The sequence below is a fragment of the Pezoporus flaviventris genome, unplaced genomic scaffold (assembly GCF_033815535.1).
Source record: "Pezoporus flaviventris isolate CSIRO_AGI_PZ_B2104156 unplaced genomic scaffold, CSIRO_AGI_Pfla_v1 ptg000006l, whole genome shotgun sequence".
In the NCBI taxonomy this organism is placed as follows: Eukaryota; Metazoa; Chordata; class Aves; order Psittaciformes; family Psittacidae; genus Pezoporus; species Pezoporus flaviventris.
In genome coordinates this window covers 16,678,729-16,698,701 of record NW_026892554.1, presented here as the reverse complement: position 1 = coordinate 16,698,701, position 19,973 = coordinate 16,678,729, and the positions used below count along the sequence as shown (strand labels likewise).

The 19,973-nt window shown below is 39.4% G+C and overlaps 1 protein-coding gene across 6 annotated transcripts in view; it reads left to right on the top strand.

The window, feature by feature from the left end:
- The window catches only part of OTUD7A (OTU deubiquitinase 7A), a 146,482-nt gene that overhangs the window by 69,957 nt on the left and 56,552 nt on the right, over positions 1 to 19,973 (top strand). For 5 of the 6 annotated variants that reach the window (XM_061447144.1, XM_061447143.1, XM_061447142.1 and 2 more), the window contains exons 2-3: positions 7,661 to 7,733; positions 8,338 to 8,442. The gene's annotated coding sequence lies outside the window, so the exon portion shown is untranslated. Of the gene's footprint in view, positions 1 to 7,660; positions 7,779 to 8,337; positions 8,443 to 19,973 lie in introns of all 6 variants that reach the window. The other variant, XM_061447145.1, reaches the window with a different exon arrangement.

Genomic DNA, 19,973 nt, shown 5'->3' with positions numbered 1-19,973 from the left:
CAGTCTTCCAGAGAGCAAAAGGAAGAGCAGAGAAAAGTGCGTGTGGTGCAGGAATTCAAATGATATGAGAACAGGGTTCCTACTCTCTTTCACAATTCAGTCCCAGATTCCAATAAAGCAAAAAGATCAAATCAGTTTGGACTCTGAGGGCAAGGATTGCCCTGTGTGATAAGGGACATTAGAGAATTTTTGCCTGTAATGAATAGAAAAGGTAATTGAGCTTACTGAATGCTAAAGCAGCTGTAGTGAGCAGTAATAGAACTGAGTGGGCTGTAGCTGCGTGACAGCTCATCATATAATCATCATGTTTTCCACTTAGAGCATCTCTGAAAAACAAGAAAGATGGTTTAATTTAATTTTATAAATCCTTCACTGACATTGGCCTATAGATACATATTTTGAGTGATAGAGCTGTCTATGTCCATTCTCCTTCCTCCACCTCATTAAATCATATGGAGAATTTCCCTGCGTCATTTTTCTTTTCCCTTGATCGTCTTCTCTGGTACAGAGGTAGGACTTGCTCTGCTGGCATCTCATGATGCAGAAGCAATCCCTCAGCACAGCACAGATGTGTGCATGGTTCAGTGTCTTTGACACTCTCCATTCTCTTTCCTGCCCACCTTGAGGGGGCTGCCAGTGAGGAGCACAGATGGGCAGCAACCCGAGCAGCAACCCAGCAGCTCTCTGAATACAGCCTGTTGGCATTGCCACAGCTCAGCCCTGCAGTGTGGATGAGGCAGGCCATAGCCTGCCTTGCTACTCTCTCAATCCTCAGTTCTAAGAAGCTGGTTTAGGCCAAACAATGCTTCCGTGATGACAGAAAGCAGTAGCAGGTTCCCAGGTTTTATGGGAAGCTCTCACCAACCTCCAAATCAGACTTCTTTTTTTTTTTTCTTGCATTCACGGGAGAGTAGCAACTGAAAAATAGCTTTATTTGGTGAAGCAGAAATTAAAGGAGAATAGATCTCATGAGAAGCTAAAATCAGTAGATGACTGTGCTTTATGCTTTGAGTCTTTAGGCATCAGGACATGCTAGTTTTGCATTATATTTTCTCACCCAGTAGTGACTAGAAAGGTCCTATCATACCTGATCAGGTCCTTTGAAATATGGTGCAAAACTGTTCTTCATCAGTGGGCTTTGGAGCTTATCAGGGTTTGTATCTAGCGGTGTGGTTTATGGTTATGATCCTTTTAGAAGTGAAATTGTGTTTATTATTTGTAAAGGCAAAGCTGTCCCTATGAAGTTGATGAAGTGTTGTAAAGAAGTCTTGAAGGGTGAAACTATGGCTGTGTTTTTCCTGTGAAATTAGCAAACTGTGTGATTGGTGTGGATTGCAAAGAGTAACTTGAATTGCTTGCATTTTATATTCTTTCAGAGGAAGGTACTGTAGTTTGCAGTTACAGTGCCCTCCAGTTCTTTGCTAATGTTTGTGTGGCTCTCCCGCAACAGGTTTTCCTGCTGTAATGAACCACTGAAGTGTTTGTGAGCTTGGAAATTACTTTGATAGCTTTCAGAGAAAGTTCATAACATGGCTTTGTTCAGTTGCTGTTGTGGGGTTTTTGCATGTGTATAAAATTCAGAACTAGCTTTTTCTCCAAAATGTATTACAGCAAAGTTAGTTAGAAATCAAGAATATGAATTTAAAATAAGCCATTCATCTTTTGCCACCCAGGAAGGAACGAAGGACATACTTTTAGATTAGTAAAAGGTTTAAGTTGTTATGTCTATAGTGGAGTATGATGGAGTTGTGATTAGAGACTTTGATTAGTGAAAATAGCTACTGATTAGACACTAGTTCAAAATGTGTCTTCTTGTACCAGAGTCCAAGAGGCTAATGGGAAAGCATAACAACCAAGGCAGATTTTTATATATAAATATATGGATACATACACACACATATAAATATATTTTAGATATTCTTTTTTTAAACTGAAACCTTATATGAAAGTTTCAAATCACAAAAAAAAGTTACTGCAGGTCAAAGTCAGTGTTAGCATTGTTTAAAGATGAGACATGTTACTTGATCTTCCCCTGAGATTTTTGTTTGCTTATTAGTAGAGTTCACAGTATTTAGAGGATGATTATAGATGAAGTTCATGGAAAACTTCCTCTGACCTCGCTGAAGTTAGAATTTCCTCCTGTGGTCAAAAAGATCTCAGAAACACACTGTCATATTGGTGACTAGGTGTTTGCTTTCATGTAGAACCAATCATAGAATCGTAAGGGTTGGAAGAGACCTCTGGAGATCATCTAGTCCAACTCCCTTTGCTAAGGCAGGGCCACCTAAAGCAGTTTACCCAGGAACGTGTCGAGGTGGGTTTGGAATGTCTCTGGAGAGGGAGACTCCACAGCCTCCCTGGACAGCCTGTTCCAGTGCTCTGCCACCCTCAATGTAAGGAAGTTTTTCCTTATATTCAGGTGGGACTTCCCAAGGACTGGGAAACCTTCTGTATGAGGAAAAGCTGAGAGACCTGCATTTGTCCAGTCTAGAGAAAAGAAGGCACAGGGAGACCATGGTCCAGTATTTAAAGGGTAGCTACAAAGAAGATGAATACTCTCATTTTACAAGGAGTCACATGGAAAGGACAGGGAGTAATGAGCACAAGTTAGTCCCTGGGAGATTCTGACTGGACACAAGAGGACAATTGTTCACCATGAAAACAACTAGCCATTGGAATAATCTCCCCAGGGAAGTGGTGGATTTCCCAATGTTGGACACTGTTAAGATTCGTCTGAACAAGGTGTTGGGACATTTACCTTAGGTCATGTTCTGCCAGGAAAGGCTGGACCAGATAATCCTTGAGGTCTATGATTCTTTTCCCCCACTTGGAAAGATGACATCTAGGATGAGCTGTTCCATCCCCTTTCCAGGGACAGAGGTAAGGCTGACTGGTTGCTCATTTCCTGACTCCTCCACCTTGTCATTTTTGAAGAATGGAATGACACTGGCTTTTCTCCAGTCCTCGAACACCTCTTCTGTTCTCCATGACCTTTCAAAGATGATGATTGACAAGTAGCCAGCCTAGGCAAGTGCAAGTAGATTTTTATGGCTTTAAATTAATATAAATTCAGAACAAAATAAATGAAATGATGTTAAAAGTAACTGTAAAAGGGAAAAAAAAGCATTTATCAGAAAGCAGTTTGGAAGTCCTTTAACTGGTTTACATAGGGAAAAAACAATTAAGATTTGAAGTACATGTCTCATTTCTATGTGACCATATACCATATACAAAACCCCCAAGACATCATTTTTGTTCCTTGAAACTTACTCCTTTAATAAAGGTAGAGCTATACAGAATGAGCTTGTATTGAGCTAACAGGTGAAATCAGAAAAATTTGTACTTAAAATCCAAAATCATTTTCTTTGTAGAGTCAGACAGAAGTGGTATGAGTTTATCAGGCTAGATACTTTCAGTATAAAATGTAACCCTTTTTCCCAAGGTATTTTCCCGGCATCGGAGTTCCTCTGATTTCTATTTCTCAAGACGTATTAATGCATGGGTACAGACAGTTACATAGTCAAGACCTACTTCTGGAGTTCAGTTTAGCTCCGTACCACTTTTAACTTGCAAAAACTCCCTTAGAACTTGTTTAATTGGGAATTTTGAAGTTTAAATTGCTAGGAAAAAAAAAAACAACAACCTAACCCTACTAATTTGATGGTGTTTAAAAGAACTAATATGCACAGTAAAGTATAGGTGTTCACAGCACTAGAGAGATTCAACCAAGTTTTATGATCTTGTGTTTCTCAGTCTTCTTTACAAAGACTTGACAGGAGTAGCTGGTGCATTTCTAACAGCATGGAGGAGTCAGGTTAATTTAATGAAATGTAGATAGTCAAATAATTTAGTCTTACTCTTGGTTAGATGTTTGTTGGTTATTGAAGAAAAGGAAGGCACTTTTGTTGCCCCAGTTTTGTAGGACTGAAGAGATTGCTTCACACTGTCTGCTTTGTCCTGGCTCTGGTGTTTTTCAGACCCTTGTGTGAACCAATTCAATCCAGCGCAAAATTCTTCCAAACAAAAATAAGTGACAGGGTTTTTTTTGCTGGCAGAGTGACTTGAAGTGGCCCAGGGACCACTTAGACAAGTGTCAGAGCAAATGCGAGGGAGCAAATGGCACCAAGTGGCCCAAACCAGTGCCACAGGGAAGGAAGAGGAATCCACCTGAAGCTCCTAGGTTTTAGCATCATCTTTGGGTCAGTACAGGCTAGTTTTGCTGGAAGAGTAATCTGAAGCAGATCTGTAGAGATTAGGGGTATTATCTATTGTTCGTCCAATTCAGATTCTACTTATTTCATTTCAGAAGATGAATTGATCAACTTGAGAGTTTAGATTTGGTAGCATTCTAGCATGGGCATGGAAAAGCGTCTCTGCTTTATGTATGTGTTGTGTATATGAAAAAGAGAGTTTTCTGTTGTAAAAAGGTGTCTTCAGCTTTTGACCAATCAAACCATTACTGTGTTTCCGTGACTTCACACTGTTATGACAGATGCTCAAAGTCAGTAGCAACAAACATAAGAGGTTTATCATGTGTGAAATTAGAGCTTTGGATGAAAAGACTGCTGCCTCCAAGAGATAGACTGCTGAGAGCTAAAAGGGATGTGCAGAAAACTTCCCAAGATCTTGGTGGTGCAGTTTCTGTCAGTGTCCAAATACAGCAGCTTTAAAAAAACTTCTTTAGTACCTCGTCATGACAAAACCTGAGGCCTGCTGTAAGCATCAAACATGGCACTTCCAGCATACCTGCACTGTCCTCTTACAAACTCTCCTGAGGGGCCTGACCAGGATAAAATTGTTCACTAAGGTCCTCATTTGAGCTTCGAAGTTGGAAATCTTCAGTATGTTTCTTTGGGCTATTGAAAACCACATGTAACTACCACCTGCATGGCTGGAAGTATGTCTATTCTATTTTCAGAGGTAGAATTATAGATCTGAGTTTAAACAGTAATATAATCAATATATTCATAATGCGTATCACATAATCAAGTGTGAGAGTGTACAGTACTTATTAGAGTGTAATCATGTCAAGACATTACTACACCAAACCTTCGTAAATCACTCTTGAGAGATTGTCACATTTCAGTTATGCCATGAACAAGACCAGGCTGAATGTTGAAAGCACTAATAACCTTCATAAGAACTTGCTGGAAATGTTTGTTGTTTCCACAAAGACCTTCTTGTGATTGTTTCAGTTTGAATCTGATGCCATTTGGTTTTCTTTCATTACATACGAGTCATTTTGACAAACTCATAGAGTGAATGTATATCGAATTGAATACTGAGGTCAAATCAGTTGCTCGTATTGGCAATTACGATTTCAGTTAAACCTGTAGTTCCCAATCGTAGATATAACTACGGCTTTTGCTATGGCTCTGCATGAGAAGGCTCTTGTCCATTGCTTGTGTTGGCATATAAATGTCACCCAAGTAAGATGAAAGCAGGATACTACTTTTCAATGGCCTAACTTCTGTTTTATTATCCAATGGATGCATGTAGGTATCCAGGGATGATTTTAGCAGGAGGCAGAGTAAACCAGGAAATACATTTCCTCGCAGCCTCTTACTTATTCCTTTTTTATTTCACGTTTTTCTTCATCTAGAGAGAGCTTTGTTCTGGCTATTTCTGAACTTCTGCAATTCAAACAGCTGTTTTTAAAGGCAGTTCTGAGAAACAAATGTTCACTTTGATGGACAATGATACTCTGATATTCAATGTGTGCTGTTTTTCAAAGTGTTAATTGAGTTTTGTGAGTGTCAAGCAGTTGGGCAGGATGTGGGGGCATCAGAGCAGCCCAGCAGGCTTGGGCTCTCTCTTTGTTTCTACCAGCAGCATTACTGACACACCACTTGTTCTAAATGATTTGTGTTGTGTGGCTTGTGAATGAAATGTTGCTGGTCGAGAGGGACCAGACAAACTCAAAGATCCTGCGCTCCATTCTTGGGCTTTCAGAGTTTTAGCAGAATTAAGTGTACTTGTATAATCCACACATAATGATACAAACACTCCAGTAACACTGGAATCTAGGTACCGTTTCAATCTAGAAGTCTGAAATAAAGACCTTGGCAAGAGTGGAAAAAGTACCTGGACAGTCTGTCGAAAACCTATCTTAATCTGGCATTTTATCTTGTTTCTTGTAATGCTGGGAATCAAAGGTGTGATACCTTTAGTCAAAAATGTGAGGTTTTGCCTAAGAACTTGAGTAGACATTTGTGAAAATGCTGTTCCTGACTGCATGGAGTTGCATGTTCTTTTTCAACACCTTAAATACGTTCTTCCTGTGACCATGAATAGGGAGGATATTTATTTTTTACTATAGCTGTTTTCCCATTCCAGTGGAATTTCACAGAAAAGTGCTCTTAATGTTCTAGGTGGCTGACTTGAGCTAACCAGGGGAAAATTCAGCTGAACCTGGGAGGCAGGTAGTGTCTTACAGCTTTAAAAATGACCTGCCAAGGTGTGTTGTATTGAAATATATCTGTGCAACAACGTATACTAGGAAAAATATAGCTGAGTGAAAAAGGAAAACAGAAAAGAGTTTGTTAGTCTTTTTATGAAACAAATATATTGAACAAATATGTGGATTTGCTTACATTAATGTACAAGTAAATATAAATGTATATATATGAATTTGTTATGAAAAAGCAAGTATGATAGCCATCAAAACTTTGCAAGGTAAAAATATTTGAAGACCTGGACTAATGGAGAAGCAGATGGTGGTATCAGAAAGAATGATACTTAGGCAGAGCATCATGAACAGGCTTTAAAAGAAAATTACATGCTGATTATTGTAACACTCCTAACAGGTAAATCAGATAAAAACTGGATGAACTACAGTGTGCTCACATATCCAGACAGAAAATAAAATGTTAGCATACGGCTCTTTACACCATTTGGGTCTATGCTTCATGGTTAATATAACTAATATTGCTGACTCCTCTAGCTCAGTCTGCAGTGCTTTCCTGTTTGTTTGCTGCTTGTTTAGGGTCTTTTTTTTCTTAATTGTATTTTTTTTTTAGCAAAATTGGTAAATCTCAGTCTGCAGATGAATGTTAAGGGAGTAGAAAGGGACTAAATATACTGGATTGGCTGGAATCATTTCCTCAGTTCTGTCATTGACATGGAATGTGCAGTCAAACCAGTGGAAAATCAGCTGTCTAAACTACATTTTGAGGTTTATTGCTGTTGTTTCTCTGAACCAGGAGTAAGGGGCCTGTATGACTAAGAAGGTGTCATCTGTTGTACATAGCTCTGCAATGGCAAAAGCACTCTCAATCTTAAGGCCATACTATTTGGGTATCAGTTATCTTTTTGAATCCTTCTGTCAAGGTTAATGCGTGCTGGTGGTCAGACACTGCTTCCCTCCAGAAAGTTTCCTTTCTGTTTCTCTGGTAGTGGATGTTTCTTTTGTTTAGTCTGAATTGGATTGGGCTCTCCCTGAAGTTCTTGATGGAAAAGCCATTGTGATCTCAATAGTGAGGTACTGAAGTGCTTGTAACAATCTTGGGAATGGTCAAAGCTGGAAGAAAGGAAGACGGTATTTCTCTGTAACAATGCTCCAGGGTCAGGGTGTGTAGCAGGAATGATAAATGGATACAGATCAGCACTTTATAATGTCACTTTTGGAGTAAAACATGTTTTGGTCTCTCCATTCTCACAGGCACATGATACTGCAGAGCTTCACGATCAGAAGTAAAGTCACCTGGACAGTTGCCTCCTGCCTTCCTAAATAGGTAAACATACTAGAACAGAAACAGGGACCTACCTACCTCATTGCTGTAAGTAGCCAAAAACATCCCCTCCACCGCCCAAATTAGCATCTGTCATTTAGCTGTTTTGAAATGCTGAGCAAAAGGGTCTTGCAAAGGAAACACAAATCTAATTTGTTTTCTGGTTGACAGCAATTAAGTGTAGCCAACCAAAGAAACCCACTAAAATTATTAACAAGCTAACAGCATGCCTGCCTGTGGCAACATAGAGCTGATGGATGATGCAGTGTTACTCATTAAATGAATCTTTATCTGTGCCTCCTAAAGCTTCGATGCTAAGTTCCTAAAAAACACCCATAACATTGCCATGTTAAACTGCTGCAGCAGTTGATCTGTCACTGCAGAAGCTCTCTTTTGGGCTTAGTTCTTTGCTTTCATATTTCTTAACAGTTCATTCGATAATAACATGTTGCAACACATTGTGAGACTTAAATGGAAGATGCCCATAGTAATAACCTTGTTAAGGACAGCCAGCTGTACAATGCAGTTGCTAAATAAGTGGTGTTTAGCTGATTATGAGCTGCTGTAAATTGCTGTTTACCTGTTGACTTCTCTGTCTTTTCTCTAGGGAGAAGGTGGGTTTTCTGGTGTGTATGCCTACCTCTTCCGCTTCACCAAGATGAGATAGGCATGTGGGAGAGAAGGGGGATTTTTGCAAGTACAGCCTACCATGGTAAGTTGGATTTTGTCCCTGCTTCTGCTACAGAATTTCTCAGTGATGCTAACTACATTGTTAAAACCTAACTTTTCACACAAATGCTTCTCCTTCCCCGGCAGTGTGTTAGGCATAACCCTTCCTTGGCAGCAGTGCTTGATTAAAGAAGTTCTTCCCTACTGCTTTTTCCTCCCCTGCCACATAGTTCCACAGAACTGCTTGAGGTGACATTCAGTAAATTAAAGCAGCAAATTAAATGGAGCTGAAAATAATTACTTTCTGCCATATACACAAGTATGTGAAACTGTGGTCTGTATTCTTGATTTGACACCACAAGGCCTGTCCTGAACGTTATACTGAAAATTAAGTACGTAGGAACTAGATCTTTAATTGTGAGTTGCTAAATACCCTTAAAGTTGTAATAAAGTGCAAGGACTCCAAATTAATAATGCTTTTTAAACTAATCTGTCTTCCTTGGCTCCATTTTTTAAATAGTATGGTAATTGCATACCTTACAGGCACATTCTTAAGAAAGATCATTAATGCTTTGTGAGACATGTATCTGCTGAACAGTTGAGCATGGAAGGAAAGAAAAAATCCTGAACCTTCCTTTAAGAAGTTCAAAAGGTTGAGTCACATGGGAATGTGGTGGTGTTATGATATTTGACATTCATGAAGTGATCTGTAACATTTTAATAAGGAGCAGCAGTAATGCTGTTGTCAGATTCCACAATCTGTAGATCTTAATAAGAATTGAGCTACACACCTTTTCGTAGACTTGGTACTCCCCTTCGTCTGTTCAACAATGCGTTTCCTTGTTTTCAGAAACAATTCTTGTTAAAATCTGCAACATGGTAAGAGGCAAATGTTCTGAAGCCACTCAGAGGAATAATGTTTGTTACCTTGGCATCTCTGATAACCGGCTGGTGGTAAGGCCAGTCTGCAGAGCCTCCTTGAGTTAGCTGTTGCATGGATTTGTGATGGTCTGTCTGATCAAGGGGTAGCTGAGTGGTAGTGCTCTTCAGATTGGCTTTAATAAGTGCTATGCCGATTTATGGATAAATACTTGTGTTGTTAGATACAAATTGTTAATACAAAGTGAAAGTATGAGGAGGAGGGGTTTTTAGCTCACTCCAGTGTCAGGAATAGTATTTGGAAGATAAGCTCTTTCTTATTAGGACTCTTAACTGTGAAGTAGATTAAATTTCTTTTAGGTGTCTTGATTCACACTGTACCTCATTGAGTTATAGTAACTATTTATTCTTGTCATGGTTTAAACCCAGTCAGCCATAAATCAGCCATGCAGTCTCTCTCTCACTCCCCCCCCTTTTCTTTCCCCCGCTCCTGAAGCGATGGGAAGGAGAATCGAAATAATGTAACTCCCACGGATTGAGATAAGAACCGTTTAGTAACTAAGGTATAACACAAATCACTACTGCTACCACCAATAATAATAATGATCAAGGAAATAACAAGGGAAGAGAATACAACACCTCACCACCAGCCAACCAACAACACCCAACCCAACTGAGCCCCGACCGATACCTAGTCCAACCCCGCAGTCATCTAGGCCTTCTGGGTAACTGCCACTAGTTCTACCTCCTGGGCATGACGTGCTGTGGTGTGGAATACCTCTTTGGCTAGTTTGGGTCAGGTGTCCTGTCTCTGCTTCCTCCCGGCTTCCCCTCCTCCCTGGCAGAGCATGAGGCTCAGAAAGTCCTTGATTAGAGTAAACGTTACTGGGCAACAACAAAAACATCGATGTTACCAGCGCTGTTCCAAGGCCAAAAGTCAAAAACACAGCACTGCATCAGCTGCGAAGAAGGAGAAAAAAATGACTGCTACTGCTGAACCCAGGACAATTCTACAGCAGTCAGTATTGAAACTTCAGCCCTATAGATGCCAGAGAAATTCAGCAGTGTCTCTCATGATTAGATTCATAGCATCTGTTTTCCAGTTTGCTTTACAAAAGGGCTTTTTCGTTCCTGGGTAATAAAGAGGTAGGAGCCTAGACTCTTGCAGTGGTAGGAAGAAATAAATCTTTCTGCTGGATTATTTCTGTGTTTAGTTTTTTATTATTCAGGATTACGTGAACTTGTATCATGAGATAAATTGACCATGAGCAATGGAGATGAATAGGGGCGGCAGAGCTTCATAACACCAAGGCAGTGCTTCTAGCAAGGCTTAGGGAATGTAATGGCAGGTTCACGGTATTTTGAGTAGAAAGGAATTGGAAAAAAAAAATACTTAAATTCAAACAGAAGAAACCTCCAAGCTAACTAACTTTTATCTTCTCTTGCCTTAGGAATTATTTGTAATACTTTTGATGCTTCCCCATCTCTTCTACATAGAAGAAGTTTGGGTCTCAAAGGTGGTGAATACTTATCATTGATCACAGTGTTTTGGGCAGACTGTTGGATTGCGTATGTCTTCCTGAAGGTGCTGGCTTTAGCTGACTTTGAAATGGTGTATGTTTCTACTGAACTTCTCTGCTTAAGTTGGAGATTGTGCTTTTAGAGCCTGAGCTACATCCTTGTTCTGCTGCTGATATTCCAGCCTTCAGTGGAGCCATTGTCAGTAGCAGAGTTCTGAGCTTCCATAAACATTGTCCTGACAAACCTTAAAAGAGATTTTGTAAGTAAGATGATTGGAAAAACTGTCATTAACTTGCAGGTAGTGCAAAGCTTAAGAAAAACAGAAAAAAAAAAAACGGCAAAAGAGCTCAAAAAGGTGTCCTTGACCAATACTGCTTTTATTTTTCTGTTCTAAGTACACCAGCTGAGCAGTCACTTTGTGTGTTCTGCTGGTGGTGGTGTGCTCTCTTGTGCCTTGGCATATATGGTCTTGTTTTTCTGCTGTGCTGTCTCATGAAGTCCATAGTCAGCCCTTCAGAACGAGCTGGGTTTCTGTGTCTGACAGTTGTGAACTTTGATAATATACTGTATTGATCTGGGGACCTGAAATTATTTTTGTCAGTTCTTCTGTTTTCTTTCCTTGTTGAGTCATAATTATCCAAATATTATCTGGTATAGTTTTAAGAAAAAATAATTCTCTTTAATACCGCCAGGGGTGCAGTAAGAACATAAATATAGGCCTGGATAACAGTTCCATATTATTCTTCCTGGGTTCTTCCTGTCCGCATGGATTCTGAATAATCAGATTTTCATACAGTATAGAAAAAGATGACAAGAATGTTTGCATACAAGCAAAGCTTCATACTAAGTTAGAATTCTCTTTTCCTACTTCTAAGCCTGAGCTGTGCTTAGATTCTGTTGGGGTGGTTGGTTGGTTGGTTGGTTGTTTTGTCTCTGACTACCAAAGGTCTTGTCTTGAGTATAGATTCTTTCTCTGTCTCCCACATGAAGTGGGACTTCACGTGCCAAGCTCTCTTAAGGCTCCTGAACTGTTGCAGTGCTCATCAGTTCTGTCTATAGCTGTGGCACCATTTTTTTCAGAACTGTGTTCAAGCGTTGCATACGGAACAATTCCCCTGAAACCATTGTCACGTCAGAAGTCCTTGTGAGTGAGGATGTTGCCCTCAGCCCCCACAAGTCCCCATCTTTCTACGGGCGTCTAACTAATTGTATCTGCCCTTGCCATTGAGCACTGAGCAGGCTGCATTGCTCTGTTCTGTGGGGGCAAAGTCAATCCATGTTAATGGTTTCTCTAATCTTTCAAAAGTGATTATTTTATTCGGAGCAGTGACGTCAGCCAATTCTAGTTTCATGGTAGTGGTCAGAGATAAGTAATGCCTGCGTCAAGACAAGTTAGGCTCTTTCCACATTTGGGGCTTGATTTATAGAATCATAGAATCATAGAATAGTTAGGGTCGGAAAGAACTTTAAGATCATCTAGTTCCATTTAGCTGAAAAAAAAATCTAAACGTGGTTTTCAGGAGTCATAACTTTATGGCTCATGTGGTTTACCTTCCTAACCTTGATTTCAAGTGTGTTCCTTATCTAAAACAAATCTTTTCTAGTGAGTCTCATCTGTACATCTGAAGTGTTTAATTCTACAGTATATTTTTGCTGGATTTTGCTTTTCAAGGACAAGAATAGTAGGAAATTGAGCAGACAAGGGAGCCCACAGAGCTGATGAAAAAGGAGGAAATTAAATGATCCATTTTTTCACCTTACATTGCTAATCTAAAAATCCTCTGATGGCAAAATTCACTTCTAAGCATTTAGTCATTTGTTGCAAGAATCAGTCCTTCTTGGATATCCCTTTCACCAGCTTTATAGAATTTAATTCTCTCTGTGCTCTCTGCACAAGACAAAAAAGAAAACTCTGTCTTGGATAGCTGAAACTTCCAAGTCATAGATGCTGTTGGCTTGCTGTCTTGAAGCTGTAGCCTGTTCTGTGTAAATCCTTCTGTTCCTACTAAGCTCAATGTCTACTTTGACAGGGGAGTTTTCAGGGTTGTAAATAAGCCCAAGTGTCTCTCACCCTCCCTTCCAGTGCCTGCTCTAGGCTCATCCTAGATCTGTATCCTAGATCCCACATCTGCACCAGAGGTCTAGAGGTCTGCTGTCCCTGAGGGCTAGTGATGGTATCACCTAAATCATAACAAACTACTACTTGCAAGTTTGTAGGAAACGGTTTTCTCTGGAGTGTAAGCAATGTCCCAGCACTTCCTGCTAGTTAAGAAGGTGGTTATCAATAGAAAACAAACCTCACATTCGGTTTTCTGATGCAGTCAGTATAACTTGTCAGAGTGATAAGCCAGAAATGTTGTTCCATTCTGTTCAAGTGTCCTCTTGGCTGTTGCTGTGGTAGTATTTTTACACAAGTATGTTGGCTTATTATAGAGCAGTGGCATTTGCTTTTGTAAATAACTGGGACATACTACCTGTCACTACCGGCAGCTTACTCCTGAATTCCTCATTTGGCAGTTACTGTTAATTTTAGACTCATCTAAGACCATTTGATTGTAGTCTGTATGAATTTCAATATTAAATTTGTCTTAGGAATCTTCATTAAGATACAATTAACAAAGACTAGCTGCTGTACTAGGGTACTTGGGCTGCTCTGCCTAATGTGGGTGGGAGCAGAAGTGTGTTTTAATTACAGGCAATGCTCCATCTTTTTAAGATTTAATTGCTAGGTGGATTGGTTATTTTAATTACTGTCTATTATGAGACAATTTTGTTACTACATAACAGTGTTTTACTGTATGAGGTACATATTGTCAGTGAGTGCAGAGGTATAGCTTTGCTTTTTCAAATGGAGAAAACAAACATTCTAGTTTATGCTCCTTACCTCTGGGATGTGCCTTCACAGGTTTCATTACCGATTTTGTCTGTGTGAAATAGACTCATCTGCTTCGTTATGAAATCAAAATACTTTTGCTAGAAGTAAAATACTTCTAAACCCTGTTCCATAGTGAGAAATGAGATTCATCCCCTTTTGTACAACTGTATAAATTATGGTTTTCACCCCCGAAAGACTTCATGCCTGTAAGACAGTAACTTCACATGGCTTTTCAGGCCAGTGTATCCAAGGAAAAATTTCATTTCTGTCTGAGGTAAGTTCTTAGGGAATTCCAGGAAGATTTTGCTTGTCTTGAAGATTTCTTGAAGCTTTCGCAGTAAAGCTTTGTTTTCCCAAGGCAGGTGCTTCTACACCTGCCTGAAAATAATTATATTAATACTTTAAAAAAATGCTGTGCTCTCAATGGACAGTCCAGTCATGAGGATGTGTTTTTAAGAAAAAAATACTGGTTTAGTTCAGAGCAAGAGCCTGTCATTCTAAAGAAATACATCTGAATCTAAGGAGGTTTTAATACAGTGTGACATGAAAATAATCAATACAGAGCAGTAGAAGGATACAGCTTAAACATTTCATGCAGTAGAAAGAGTTTTATAGCACTGAAACACTCCTTTTATCATTATTTAGCATGAAGCCCATGAGAATTTTGAGTGTTGTTTTTGCTATTAGTTGTATGGTGCTCATATTAGCCTAGTGTCTGCAAATTAAGCTGGCTGACAATGCTTACATGAGGAAAACATGAGCTCTGTCTCTCTCGATGTATTACTATTTTAGATACTTTTCTAATGTACTAGACCTTTAAAATCAGGTCAATTCAAAATAAATGTCATCTGTTCTACATGCTACATGGGCTCTGTAATAAATTCTTACATTGCAGAACCAAGCTATAGCCTAATCTAAGTCCATTCAGAGTCACAATTAATGTTGTTTTGAATTACCCCTCTTGTGAAGAAAAGAAGAATTTCAGGAAAATTAGACAAAAACTATCCATGCCTGATCTCTGTTTTATTAATGCGTGAAAGGGCAGAGAGCATATGGATGGAGATTCTGGTACTGTTTGTATAGCTAATAGGAGACAGTTGATAGAGAAGACAGGGAGTAACTCCTTTTTGGGTAAATTATCCCCTCTCAGTTCCTCTTGAGCTACTGCCATCACTTATTTCCTGGTCACATTTTGATAAATTTTGATAAATTTGGAACTGAGTCAACATCCTTTGTGTACTTCATATAATTATGGATGTGTTCTTTGTGTACTTCATGTAATTATGGATCTGTTCAAGGCGAGGTTGGATAGGGCTTTGGGCAGCCTGGTCTAATGGAAGGTGTCCCTGTCCATGCCAGGGCATTGGAACTAGATGGGCTTTAAGGCCCCTTCCAACCTAAACCAGTCTGTGATTCTATTTTGCTTGTATTGTTTCCCTGAAGGCTTTGAGATTTGGCGGTTTCATTTGTGTTCTTAAGTTAATTATTGATGCTTTATCATAAAAATGTATTGTGCACTGATGTGTAGTAAACTAACAAATCTCTTGTCTTAGTAAATGAGCAATGATTCAAAGGATGTCTTGACAAAATATCTTAGTTGAGCAGTTGTACAAGTAATCGGATGAATATGGTGAGGTATTTTATTTTGTGAGGGAATGATCTTTATGCAGAAATTAGGAAGGATTTGCAGTCTTTTAAGTGATTGTTAACAGAGATTTTAATACATACAAAAATCATTGCAATATGTTTTTTCATTGATTCTGGGAGCATTCTTGTAGTGGTATGAAGGACCGATTGGACAGGAAGACTCCCAAGGTCAGCTTTCTGTGATGATATTCTGTAAAGAGTCTGACTTTCAAAGGTAAAATATTATGGGAAAGTTTACAGCTTATCTGTAAGTAGCAATGGCAATTCTAATGTAAATGTTCTGAATGTCTTTCTGTTGGGGGCATGTTACCTGGAGCTTTTTAATTCTATCATTTGAATTATAGAGAAATACAGAGCCAGAGTATCAACCTCCTGCTGGAGGTTGTTTGCATAATTTTGGGCCTTTTGGCTATGGCTTTTCTTTAGGAGAGTGACAGGCTAATTTAATCAAGCAGCTGTGGATTTGTATATGCAGTCACATAAGCTCTGTAAAAAATCACAGGTCAGATTCAGGACTGTTTGAAGTTGCCCAAGAAGTTCTTCACGGCTGAGTCTCTTTTGGATTAAATCTGTTTGTGAAAGTGGTGGCTTTTCTTTTTTTTTGTTTTCCTTTTTAACTCAAGCCTCTAGTCTTTAGAGATCATCATAATAGAAACATTAATGCTACATGTAAGAAAATAGTAGTTGTTGTGTAGTTTCTGATTTACATATATTATGTTGCACATAACCAGGTCAATTTCTGTATTAATTTAAACACAAATACTCATGCCACTGTATTAGTTCAGGTCCAAGTTTAAATATTTGACTAACTTATGGTAGTTACCTTCTTGTCCTGGCACCTTCACTTTTACTTTAAGACTAGTACTTGAAAAAGCAAATTATTATCAATGAGATAAAATTTAGCTTGTACCTTTTTATATTTTAAAGTATTATGAACTCCCCAGAAATGGTTTGCTTTTCAGCATCTACTGGCTGCAGCTTCAAGAAATGAGCTCATTCCGTCTGTCATGAAATGGAGAACACTGCTGGTTAATTGAATGGTTCAACAAACTGAAAAGCAAGATGTTTCTCCAAAACATTTGTAAGGAAGAGAAAGCTGACTCAGACAAGTGAATGTTGCACGTATTCGCTGTCTGGCAAACTGACTGATTTAGTGGAAAGTGACTGATACAAACAATAAAATCATATATTTTCAAATAGGTTTCTGCAAAGCTCAATAGGGAAATGAGAGAAACCCTGTTTTTCTGCTTCTTCGCTGTGGTTGATCACTCATAAGCCACTGTTTTGATCAGCTCATTGTGTTGGTTTTTTGCAGGTGATGGAAGAACAAGAAAGGGGTTGGGTGCTTGGTGGGTTTTTTTCTTTTATGTGGTGTAAATCTTGCCTGTCTGTTGAGTATCTGTGTTGCCAAACACCACTGATCGGTTGTCTGGGGACCAGCTCCCCATGGAAATAGATTTTTCTCTCTTTCTCTCCTCCCAGCCATTTGTATTTCAGATAACACCTAACTGAAATTGCAGATCACTACTGGAATCATTTCTGCTCCATCTCCGCATTCTTTTATTTTGTACCAACAGTAACAGGATTGATTCTTTCTTCTTTGCTATCTGGCTAACAAGCAGGCCTGCCTGTCAGGCAGAGCCCTTTTCTGCTATGCTGCTTGGAAAAACTTCTAACAAATTGGCAGTATGTATTGTTCAGAGTGATGATATTTTGTTTCTAAAAATAATTGCCAGCAAAATCTCCCAATCAGCTCTGCTCTGCCTAGATCTGTGCTCTGCATAGATCAGCTGCGAAGCTGGAGTTTGCTCAGTGTGTCTTTAAAATAAAGACAGAAAAATTAAATGTGTGAAAGAGGATGTCAGTTTGGATAGCTTCAAGGAAATTTTATTTTATAAATCTGTCTACTTGCCAAGGCTTTTTTGTTATAAAAAGCAGAGAACAGTGCAGGTATTTCTGAAATCCCTGCTTAGAGATGTTTAGAAATCTGTATAAATAATTCCTCCTGCAGTAGATAAAACCGCAAGATATTTACGTGCTGAAGCTTGCAGTAAGCTCTGCAAAACATGTTCTAATTCTGTAGAGTGATGTTGTCACCATGTTTGTCAACTGATGCTCAAGGAGAATACAAATTCTGCTGTATTTTCCCCTCTTTTTTTCTCTCTAGTCATCTGTGATGGGCAGCTTGCTTCAGGAAAGATTGTTCATCATTTAGTTCACAGGTGCTGTTTGCATGTGTGAATTTGGTACAGAAGTTAAAAAAAAAACCAGGCACTGTCATTATTTTCTTTAGCTGTTGTCTGTAGATGTTAATATTCAGTGTGGTGCAGGTTTTTGTTCCCCCCCCCAACAGGCTTATATTGCAGTCAGTGGTAATTTAATTTTTTTTTTTCCCTGGCTTTCTAAATGGCCTGTTTCACACTGATATTTAACTCCATGTCCTGCTTTTCATAGAATGTAGTAATAGATTATGATGACAATGGCAATTAGAACTAATGGTCTGCTTCTTAGAGATGTTGAATATACATGAATCCTGCTGAAGTTGGTCAGAACTGATCAGAAGCTCTCAATAATCAGCGTGTGCTATTTTAACACCAAACTTTGAATATCTGTTTGTTGTTAATGCTTTTTTTGTGTACAGTTCTGCGTGTTTCGTGTGACACTTTCCTTGATTCATCAGCTTCCAGTTTTCCTCATTGAACCTCGGTATTTCCTCTTGCTATTATTTTGTTAATATTACCTCAATTACAGGGAAAACCCATAAATTGGGATTATCCATTTTTGTAACCACAGAGGAAGCTGTACTTTTTTGTGGGGAGAGCAAACTTGCAGAATGTTACCGAATTGATCTGACTAAATGAAAGAGGGGTTTTCTTGCTGCTTAGGGCATCTTCTATTTTCTTTCTGTTTTGACGAACAGCCATTCTTAATACTACAGAAGTTCACACTAGACACTAGATGTTTTGATGGAAATGAAGTGAGGTTTGTAGCTTGCCAATATGTATAAGCACAAGCCTGAAGAGGAGTTGCAACACAGAAAAGGAACTGATTCCAAGAAAACTGCAGTGAATTATAATAGCACAGTACTAGTTTAGCCATTATCTTTTAAAAAAAGATCTGCGTGGTGTATGCTATCATTTGGCAGAAAAAAAAAAAGCCCCAAACAACCCCAAAGAACCAAAGCAAAGCTTTAATAAACCCGGACAGAGGCCCAGCTGACCAAGCCTGCTGTTCTGTTAGTTCACTGAAGACAAATCTTTTCAGCTCTTCCTGCTGGCCCCCAGGAAATCTCTAATTGGGGTGCAAGAGGTCACTGACAGGTTTTGAAAAATATTTAGCATAAATCTTGTCTTTAATACTTTCTGTCCCGATCTTTCACAGACACATAGAAATTAGTGTATGCTCCTCATATGAACTGGGCAGATTGTTCCAGTATCCTCAGAGGCTACTAAACGCCACTTGGGTCAGTTTCAGTCAGTTTTAGAACAGCAGTCTTCAGTGTACTTAAAGCAGGTTAGTAGCCACTATGTAATTGATTATAGCCATATTTCAGTTCTTTCTGGCGACGCATGACCTTCACTGCATGGCTTTCCTACAGCCTGACACCCCGAGCTGAGGAAGGGTTCAGGATTCAGGTTTTCATCAGCTACATGACAGGCTGTGACCGCTCAGTCACTAGTGTAGTTATTGAGTTATTTAATGGCCTTTAATACTGCATCTGCGTTGTATTGTTCTGCACTATTCAAATGGGAGCAGGAGTGCTTACCCTGGATTTGTCTGATGCATGGTTTTCAGTTTTCCTGATGGGTTCTTCACAGACTGTCAATTATTTATATAGTTTAAGTGAAACATGCAGTTGCTGTACTTAAATTATGCATCTTCAAAATGCTGTGATATGAATCATTCCTGATTCCATGTCTTCTATCTTTATTTTCTCCTTTATATCTGTAGTGGTTCTAAAAATCTTAGCGATGGCATTAAAGCATAGCTCTTAGTAGGATCTTAGTTTAGTTTTCCAAACAAAATGCGATAACTGAGGAACTAGATGTTTCACAAAATTGAGGATGGGAGTCATAGAATGATAGAATCATAGAATAGTTAGGGTTGGAAAGGACCTTAAGATCATGCGGTTCCATCCCCCCTGGCATGGGCAGGGACACATCACACTAAACCATGTCACCCAAGGCTCTGTCCAACCCAGCCTTGAACACTGCCAGGGATGGAGCATTCACGACTTCCCTGGGCAACCCATTCCAGTGCCTCACCACCCTTACACTGAAGAACTTCGTCTTTATATCCAATCTAAACTTCCCCTGTTTAACCCATTACTCCTTGTCCTATCACTAAAGTCCCTGATGAAGAGTCTCTCCCTGGCATTCTTATAAGCCCCCCTTCAGATACTGGAAGGCTGCTATGAAGTCTCCACGCAGCCTTCTCTTCCCCAGGCTGAACAGCCCCAACTTTCTCAGCCTATCTTCATACAGGAGGTGCTCCAGTCCCCTGATCATCCTCGTGGCCCTCCTCTGGACTTGTTCCAACAGTTCCATGTCCTTTTTATGTTGAGGACACCAGAACTGCACACAATACTCCAGGTGAGGTCTCACAAGAGCAGAGTAGAGGGGCAGGATCACCTCCTTCGACCTGCTGGTCAC